We start from the raw sequence: 10520 nt of genomic DNA on the forward strand, positions 1-10520 counted from the left end.
ACCGTATGGACCGGAGGAGAAGCTTGCAGGCAATCTTTTACTGTCTATGAGGCTATCGGGGGGACGTGGAGGCGTAAAGTCAAGGGAGAACACTTACCAAAATTTACTACTGTTCACGCTCGCCTTCTCTGCAAGATTCGGTGGGTGATTCAGATTTCTCTTGGCACCGCTATTAGAAGACTTACAATTGTCAGACAGGTTGCACACGTGACATTTACGTCATCAAGCTCAGTTTGAGTCTGCGCACCAGTTTGGCAGCGACTCGTGAGGTTGGTGTGACGGAAACGCCGTGAGCTTTGTTGGGATCTCATTTCTTTTGTTTAACTTTCTGTCAGTAACAAAGTCTAGATTTTTATAATCGTAGTCAATGGAAGAGCTCAACATAGTGTTTTAACGACGACGTCTGATGCATTTTCTTTTAGATCAGCGTAAATGCATGCTTCTTTTGTTTAGCTTTTCAACCGGTGTGACAAAACGCTAACTTTTCTTGTTTGTAACATTGCGAACTGCAGTTTGCTTTACGTGCACTTCTTTTCTGTTTTAGTTTGAGGTAAGATACAAATGCTATAAACTCTGTAACCTAGTTTTCGTTTGTAACTGGTAACAAACTCTTAACACGTTTTTGGGCGCCGCGTTGCATTCTGGGACATGGCGGCCATGTTAATGGCATCGCGAATGTAAACAGAGGAAGTCGAACGAGAAGAAGCAGAGTTGGGAGGAAGAAAAAAAGATGTTAAAATCGCGAAAAGGTTTTTGGGTTTACAGGGATACGCTAAATAGGGATGTCAGTGACCAGTATGTGGACAAAATCCGGTACTATTAACGGTTTGGATCCATATGAAATTCCCAACAAAGAGTGGAGCACCAACGACGAGTCGCTGCCGTACTTTTGTATTACAGATATCTTCGGCTACCTTGTTTGTTTTGTTGAGCGCGTAAGTTACACTTCAGAACAGTTCAGAGTACAAGTCATTGGAGTCTCATGTACAGTTCACAAATGGATGGGTTCAGGAGCTGCATATCATAAAGCCGGTGTTTTGACGGAACAATATACAGTAAACCGGACAAACTAGGTAAACTGCGCTCTCCCTAGCTGCTAGTTTAGTAACCGTTAGTGCTAACAACCATTCACAAGTATACATTTAATTGTGTAGTAGCTATCAACCCTATAAACCCTTTATTTCCGGGGTTTTCACGTATTTGAGCTCTTTTCCCGCGGTCTTCCCGTTTTAGTATTTCCCTGTAAAATATCCCGTTAGCCCTTCCATCGGACCTGTGAGTCTCTGTACTGTTGTCCTGTTGCTACCCCCATGCTCTTCCAGCGAAACAGATTTTTTTCAAGGCATCGTTTTGCTTACTTAAAAAAGCAACCTTACCGTTATGTTGGGCCTTTTAAGATATCACGCCAATCCGTAAGCAAAGTCACGTTAGACCTAGCTTCACAACTCGCTTAGTTTATGCAGCAGTTTTGTAGTACGAAATTTTGCTGTCAGCAGAGGGATAGCAACAGAAAGATGAATGTTGAAATTTTCAGGTTTTTTTTGGATGAGTAACCTGGGAATGTTCCCTTATTTTCAATGTTGACGTAAGTTATATAAATTAATATTCAGATGTTATGGTCTCCGTGGTCGCGCCTCCATGCAGGAAAGCGGTTGAAAGTTCATTCGTTTTCATTTTTTTCCCATGGCAATTGTGTTGCGCTATTAAACCCCACAATACAGCAACGGTTTACAGTGGTTAAAATAGATTTTTAATTAATCAAATTAAGACACACGGCTGAGAGTGAGTACGTCTAAACATGGCGGCGATTTGTTCAGTCGCGCATGCGCAATATTCAATAGGTTCTGTTACGCTAGTAGTAATTCACTTGTGTCAGTCAATGCAGTCTGAGCCGGAAAGAGAATTGATTACCGTAATTTCTCAAAATAAAATCCGGGGCCTTTATTTACCTGAACTGCAGAAGGTAACAGGCTTTTATTTGAAGCAGACTTTTATTAGAGGCAGGCCTTTATTTTTAATTCCATCTGTTTGATAAGTAATTGTTTTAAATAACCCGTTTTAAATTAAAAGCGATAGCGTTCCAGTGGACAGAGATCATAAACATGCTTTAAATGTTGTCCATATGATGGCGAAATCACTTTGATGAAGATATGTGTTTTCTGTTTGTTTGTTTTTTTACAGTGGATTCTAATCTTCAAAAATGACCTTGTTGTATGATTTGTCTTTTGAGTTCCCCGCTTCAGATTAGACTACAGAAGTGTAGTGTTACTTGTTTAAGATTCAAAATTATATTTGCTTTTAATTTATGTCATTATGTCCTTTTTTATCTCCTCCATTGCTGACGTTTGCAGGCTATAAAACAACGAGATTCAGGAAGTGTCCGACTTTAAAGGTCTTTTTTGACCCCTCCCCTTACTTCAGCCGCCTACTCTCGCCTATAGTTCAGGCGAGGCAAGGCTCATCTCAAACATGCCTAGTATTACAAGATTTGACTCTCACGTACTGTTTAACGGAAGTATCTGATAAATTTTGGCTTGTTTGGTTGTTTTAGATGACCAGTAACCTAGTTTTCTTTTTATTTAACTTGTAACCAGTTTGACAGCTTTTTTTACTCTTTTCTGAGTACAAAAATAAAGATCATTACATTGTTTCTATTCCAAATGTCTTTTATGACCCTCATCAATCAAACTTTTTGACACAAGCCATTAACTCTCTCTGGTGAGTTTGTGTGTGTGTGTGTGTGTGTGGAGGTTGAGACATTGGTTAGTTGTTTTGTGTGTGTGTGTGTGTGTGTGTGTGTGTGTGTGTGTGTGGAGGTTGAGACATTGGTTAGTTGTTTTGTGTGTCTGTGTGTGTGTGTGTGTGTGGAGGTTGAGACATTGGTTAGTTGTTTTGTGTGTGTGTGTGTGTGTGTGGAGGTTGAGACAATGGTGAGTTGTGTGTGTGTGTGTGTGTGTGTGTGGAGGTTGAGACAATGGTGAGGTGTGTGTGTGTGTGGAGGTTGAGACATTGGTGAGTTGTTTTGTGTGTGTGTGTGTGGAGGTTGAGACATTGGTGAGTTGTTTTGTGTGTGTGTGTGTGTGGAGGTTGAGACATTTGTGAATTTTTTTTGTGTGTGTGTGTGGAGGTTGAGACTATTATTATACAGTTAATTTATACAAATAAATATATTTGACACAAAATGAGATGACAAACCTTATTTACCTTTTAATTACTATATGAAAATTAACTGAAGGACACATCATTCTGCTTAACATCTCCTTTCGTAAGTGTATAATATGGATAAGAAACAAAATAAAATTAAGTGATGTTTTATTTTTGGATAAACCATTTTTTCACAATATACACTACCACTCAAACATTTTTGAACAGTAACGTTGTTTTTAAAGAAGTATCTTCTGTCCATCAAGCCTGCATGTATTTGATCCAAAGTACAGCAAAAACAGTGACATTTTGAAAGATTTTTTACTATTTAAAACATGTAAAATATAATTTATTACTGTGATTTCAATGCTGAATTTTTAGCATCATTACTCCAGTCACATGATCCTTCAGACTTCATTCTAATATACTGATTTGATGCTCCATAAAACATAATTATTATCATTATCATTGAAACAGCTGAGTATAATTTTTTCAGATGTTTTTGATGAATAGAAAATTCAGAAGATCTGCATTTATCTGAAATATAAATCTTTTGTAACATTATAAATGTCTTTGTCAATGTAAAGCATCTTTGCTAAATAGAAGTATTAATTTCTACAATAACCCTTTTTTAATGGTTTTTCATATAATGTTACAAAAGCTTTTTATTTCAGATGAATTCTGATCTCTGGATCTTTATTAGTCAAAGAATCCTGAAAATAATGTACTTAACTGTTTTGAATATTGATAACAACAATAATAATAATAGTTAAATGTTTCTTGAGCAGCAAATCATTAGAATTTCTGAAGATCATGTGACACTGAAGACTGGAGAAAATTCAGCTTTGATCACAAGAATAAATTACATTTTAAAATATATTCAAAGAGAAAGCAGTTATTTTAAATCGTAAAAATATTGCACAATATTGCTGCTTTTGCTGTATTTTGGATCGAATAAATGCAGGCTTGGTGAGCAGAAGAGATTTCTTAAAAAAATAAAATAAACCTTAACGTTACCATTCAAAAACTTTTGACTGGTAGAGTAATCTCTCTTAAAATACCTTACTTGTTTATGATAATCAAAACAGTCCTGAGCTAGATTAAGCTTTGATCTCTGCAAACCAAACTATCAGATTAATCAAATATTTAATAATCACGTTTAATACCGTAAAGCTGCTTGATTTAAGGTATTGCATGAAAATACTATAGACGTGACTTGAATGCTTTACTGAGCTCGTGCAAACATCCACATCGGTGTAATAAGATGCATTTTTAACTGCTGCTTTCACAATGCTGTGATTGTTTTTTTTTTGACTTTGTTTATTTCATTATTGAGAGGAAAGCGCGCGTCATATATTTTCATATCCAAACGCCATTCGGTTCGGCTCGGGTGCGTTTCTCTCACAGTAAAAGGTTTCTCTGAACAGTGCTGAGCGCTGTGTCTCTTCTTCTCTTGAATTGCATTGAGGAGGGCTGAATTACAGTCTTGCGCCACAGCGCCACACTGGTCAAACCGCATTATTGCAGGCTCTAAATTAGGTCAAATTAAATCAAACGAATACTCAACAACAAAAATATTTAGACAATTTTTTTTATTGTCGATAATGTCGACTAATCGTTTCAGCCCTAGTCGAGACATTGGTGAGTTGTTTTTGTGTGTGTGTGTGTGGAGGTTGAGACATTGAGTTGTTTGTGTGTTTGTGTGTGTGTGTGTGTGTGTGTGTGGAGGTTGAGACATTGGTGAGTTGTTTTTTGGGTGTGTGTGTGTGTGTGTGGAGGTTGAGACATCGGTGAGTTGTTTTTTGGGTGTGTGTGTGGAGGTTGAGACATTGGTGAGTTGTTTTTTGGGTGTGTGTGTGGAGGTTGAGACATTGAGTTGTTTTTTGGGTGTGTGTGGAGGTTGAGACATTTGTGAGTTGTTTTTGTGTGTGTATTTGTGTGTGTGTGTGGAGGTTGAGACATTGGTGAGTTGTTTTTTGGGTGTGTGTGTGTGTGGAGGATAAAACATTGGTGAGTTTTTTTTTGTGTGTTTGGAGGTTGAGACATTGAGTTGTTTTTTGGCTGTGTGTGTGTGTCGAGATTGAGACATTTGTGAGTTGTTTTTGTGTGTGTGTGTGGGTGTGGAGGTTGAGACCAGGGCTGCAACAAATGATTATTTTGATAGTCGATTAATCTAACGATTATTGAAAGGATTAATCGACTAATCGTTGATTATTTAAGTGGGTAATCAATAGAATTTGATCGATTATTTAGCTCTTGCAATTAGTTAAAATACTGTTTTACATAGCAAATAAATAAAAGATAGTCTGATCACTTCAGCTTTTGGAAATAATATTATGTAATTATAACTATTATAGTTAATTTAGACAAATAAATATATTTGACACAAAATGAGATGACAGAGAAACCTTCTTATTTACCATTTAATTACTATATGAAAATTAACTGAAGGACACATCATTCTGCCTAACATCTCCTTTCGTAAGTGTATAATATGGATAAGAAACAAAATAAAGTTAAGTGATGTTTTATTTTTGGATAAACCATTTTATTCACAATATACACTACCACTCAAACATTTTTGAACAGTAAAGTTGTTTTTAAAGAAGTATCTTCTGCCCATCAAGCCTGCATGTATTTGATCCAAAGTACAGCAAAAACAGTGACATTTTGAAAGATTTTTTACTATTTAAAACAACTGTTTTTTTTATTTGAATACATTTTAAAATGCAATTTATTCACGTGATTTCAATGCTGAATTTTTAGCATCATTACTCCAGTCACATGATCCTTCAGACTTCATTCTAATATACTGATTTGGTGCTCCAAAAAACATAAGTATTATCATTATCATTATTGAAACAGCTGAGTATAATTTTTTCAGATGTCTTTGATGAATAGAAAGTTCAGAAGATCTGCATTTATCTGAAATATAAATCTTTTGTAACATTATAAATGTCTTTTTCAATGTAAAGCATCTTTGCTAAATAGAAGTATTAATTTCTACAATAACCCTTTTTGAATGGTATTTCATATAATGTTACAAAAGCTTTTTATTTCAGATAAATTCTGATCTCTAGGATCTTTATTCGTCAAAGAATCCTGAAAAAAATGTACTCAACTGTTTTGAATATTGATAATAACAATAATAATAATAGTTAAATGTTTCTTGAGCAGCAAATCATCATTAGAATTTCTGAAGATCATGTGACACTGAAGACTGGAGAAAATTCAGCTTTGATCACAAGAATAAATTACATTTTAAAATATATTCAAAGAGAAAGCAGTTATTTTAAATCGTAAAAATATTGCACAATATTGCTGCTTTTGCTGTATTTTGGATCAAATAAATGCAGGCTTGGTGAGCAGAAGAGATTTCTTAAAAAAATAAAATAAACCTTAACGTTACCATTCAAAAACTTTTGACTGGTAGAGTAATCTCTCTTAAAATACCTTACTTGTTTATGATAATCAAAACAGTCCTGAGCTAGATTAAGCTTTGATCTCTGCAAACCAAACTATCAGATTAATCAAATATTTAATAATCATGTTTAATACCGTAAAGCTGCTTGATTTAAGGTATTGCATAAAAATACTATAGACGTGACTTGAATGCTTTATTGAGCTCGTGCAAACATCCACATCGGTGTAATAAGATGCATTTTTAACTGCTGCTTTCACACTGCTGTGATTGTTTTTTTGACTTTATTTCGTTATTGAGAGGAAAGCGCGCGTCATATATTTTCATATCCAAACGCCATTTGGTTTGGCTCGGGTGCGTTTCTCTCACAGTAAAAGGTTTCTCTGAACAGTGCTGAGCGCTGTGTCTCTTCTTCTCTTGAATTGCATTGAGGAGGGCTGAATTACAGTCTTGCGCCACAGCGCCACACTGGTCAAACCGCATTATTGCAGGCTCTAAATTAGGTCAAATTAAATCAAACGAATACTCAACAACAAAAATATTTAGACAATTTTTTTTATTGTCGATAATGTCGACTAATCGTTTCAGCCCTAGTCGAGACATTGGTGAGTTGTTTTTGTGTGTGTGTGTGTGGAGGTTGAGACATTGAGTTGTTTGTGTGTGTGTGTGTGTGTGTGTGTGTGGAGGTTGAGACATTGGTGAGTTGTTTTTTGGGTGTGTGTGTGTGTGTGTGGAGGTTGAGACATCGGTGAGTTGTTTTTTGGGTGTGTGTGTGGAGGTTGAGACATTGGTGAGTTGTTTTTTGGGTGTGTGTGTGGAGGTTGAGACATTGAGTTGTTTTTTGGGTGTGTGTGGAGGTTGAGACATTTGTGAGTTGTTTTTGTGTGTGTATTTGTGTGTGTGTGTGGAGGTTGAGACATTGGTGAGTTGTTTTTTGGGTGTGTGTGTGTGTGGAGGATAAAACATTGGTGAGTTTTTTTTTGTGTGTTTGGAGGTTGAGACATTGAGTTGTTTTTTGGCTGTGTGTGTGTGTCGAGATTGAGACATTTGTGAGTTGTTTTTGTGTGTGTGTGTGGGTGTGGAGGTTGAGACTAGGGCTGCAACAAATGATTATTTTGATAGTCGATTAATCTAACGATTATTGAAAGGATTAATCGACTAATCGTTGATTATTTAAGTGGGTAATCAATAGAATTTGATCGATTATTTAGCTCTTGCAATTAGTTAAAATACTGTTTTACATAGCAAATAAATAAAAGATAGTCTGATCACTTCAGCTTTTGGAAATAATATTATGTAATTATAACTATTATAGTTAATTTAGACAAATAAATATATTTGACACAAAATGAGATGACAGAGAAACCTTCTTATTTACCATTTAATTACTATATGAAAATTAACTGAAGGACACATCATTCTGCCTAACATCTCCTTTCGTAAGTGTATAATATGGATAAGAAACAAAATAAAGTTAAGTGATGTTTTATTTTTGGATAAACCATTTTATTCACAATATACACTACCACTCAAACATTTTTGAACAGTAAAGTTGTTTTTAAAGAAGTATCTTCTGCCCATCAAGCCTGCATGTATTTGATCCAAAGTACAGCAAAAACAGTGACATTTTGAAAGATTTTTTACTATTTAAAACAACTGTTTTTTTTATTTGAATACATTTTAAAATGCAATTTATTCACGTGATTTCAAGGCTGATTTTTTAGCATCATTACTCCAGTCACATGATCCTTCAGACTTCATTCTAATATACTGATTTGGTGCTCCAAAAAACATAAGTATTATCATTATCATTATTGAAACAGCTGAGTATAATTTTTTCAGATGTCTTTGATGAATAGAAAGTTCAGAAGATCTGCATTTATCTGAAATATAAATCTTTTGTAACATTATAAATGTCTTTGTCAATGTAAAGCATCTTTGCTAAATAGAAGTATTAATTTCTACAATAACCCTTTTTGAATGGTATTTCATATAATGTTACAAAAGCTTTTTATTTCAGATAAATTCTGATCTCTAGGATCTTTATTCGTCAAAGAATCCTGAAAAAAATGTACTCAACTGTTTTGAATATTGATAATAACAATAATAATAATAGTTAAATGTTTCTTGAGCAGCAAATCATCATTAGAATTTCTGAAGATCATGTGACACTGAAGACTGGAGAAAATTCAGCTTTGATCACAAGAATAAATTACATTTTAAAATATATTCAAAGAGAAAGCAGTTATTTTAAATCGTAAAAATATTGCACAATATTGCTGCTTTTGCTGTATTTTGGATCAAATAAATGCAGGCTTGGTGAGCAGAAGAGATTTCTTAAAAAAATAAAATAAACCTTAACGTTACCATTCAAAAACTTTTGACTGGTAGAGTAATCTCTCTTAAAATACCTTACTTGTTTATGATAATCAAAACAGTCCTGAGCTAGATTAAGCTTTGATCTCTGCAAACCAAACTATCAGATTAATCAAATATTTAATAATCATGTTTAATACCGTAAAGCTGCTTGATTTAAGGTATTGCATAAAAATACTATAGACGTGACTTGAATGCTTTATTGAGCTCGTGCAAACATCCACATCGGTGTAATAAGATGCATTTTTAACTGCTGCTTTCACAATGCTTTGATTTTTATTTTTTGACTTTATTTCGTTATTGAGAGGAAAGCGCGCGTAATATATTTTCATATCCAAACGCCATTTGGTTTGGCTCGGGTGCGTTTCTCTCACAGTAAAAGGTTTCTCTGAACAGTGCTGAGCGCTGTGTCTCTTCTTCTCTTGAATTGCATTGAGGAGGGCTGAATTACAGTCTTGCGCCACAGCGCCACACTGGTCAAACCGCATTATTGCAGGCTCTAAATTAAATCAAACGAATACTCGACAATAAAAATATTTATCGACATTTTTTTATTGTCGATAATGTCGACTAATCGTTTCAGCCCTAGTTGAGACATTGGTGAGTTGTTTTTGGGGGTGTGTGTGTGGAGATTGAGACAATGGTGAGTTGTTTTGTGTGTGTGTTTGTGTGGAGGTTGAGACATTGGTGAGGTTTCGTTGTGTGTGTGTGTGTGGAGGTTGAGACATTGAGTTGTTTTGTGTGTGTGTGTGTGTGTGTGTGTGTGGGCTGAGACATTGAGTTGTTTTTTGGGTGTGTGTGTGTGTGTGGAGGTTGAGACATTGGTGAGTTGTTTTTGTGTGTGTGTGTGTGTGAAGGTTGAGTTTTTTTGGCTGTGTGTTGTGTGTGTGTGTGTGTGTGTGTGTGGAGGTTGAGACATTGGTGAGTTGTTTTTTGGGTGTGTGTGTGTGTGTGTGTGTGTGTGTGTGGAGATTGAGACATTGAGTTGTTTTTTGGGGGTCTGTGTGTGTGTGTGGTGGTTGAGACATTGGTGAGTTGTTTTTTGGGTGTGTGTGTGAAGGTTGAGACATTTGTGAGTTGTTTTTGTGTGTGTGAGTGTGTGTGGAGGTTGAGACTAGGGCTGCAACAAATGATTATTTTGATAGTCGATTAATCTAACGATTATTGAAACGATTAATCGACTAATCGTCGATTATTTAAGCGGATAATCAATAGAATTTGATCGATTATTTAGCTCTTGCAATTAGTTAAAATACTGTTTTACATAGCAAATAAATAAAAGATAGTCTGATCACTTCAGCTTTTGGAAATAATATTATGTTATTATAATTATTATAGTTAATTTAGACAAATAAATATATTTGACACAAAATGAGATGACAGAGAAACCTTCTTATTTACCATTTAATTACTATATGAAAATTAACTGAAGGACACATCATTCTGCCTAACATCTCCTTTCATAAGTGTATAATATGGATAAGAAACAAAATAAAGTTAAGTTATGTTTTATTTTTGGATAAACCATTTTTTTCACAATATACACTACCACTCAAACATTTTTGAACAGTAACGTTGT

At 34.9% G+C, this 10520-nt stretch overlaps 1 long non-coding RNA gene across 1 annotated transcript in view; it reads left to right on the forward strand.

The window, feature by feature from the left end:
- The first annotated feature begins 215 nt into the window (after positions 1-215).
- The window catches only part of LOC132131675 (uncharacterized), a 208565-nt gene continuing 198260 nt past the window's right edge, over positions 216-10520 (forward strand). Inside the window, exon 1 of the long non-coding RNA XR_009428919.1 lies at positions 216-550. This is a non-coding gene — a long non-coding RNA (uncharacterized LOC132131675). The remainder of the gene's footprint in view (positions 551-10520) is intronic.

Source organism: Carassius carassius, chromosome 48 (assembly GCF_963082965.1).
Source record: "Carassius carassius chromosome 48, fCarCar2.1, whole genome shotgun sequence".
NCBI lineage: Eukaryota > Metazoa > Chordata > Actinopteri > Cypriniformes > Cyprinidae > Carassius > Carassius carassius.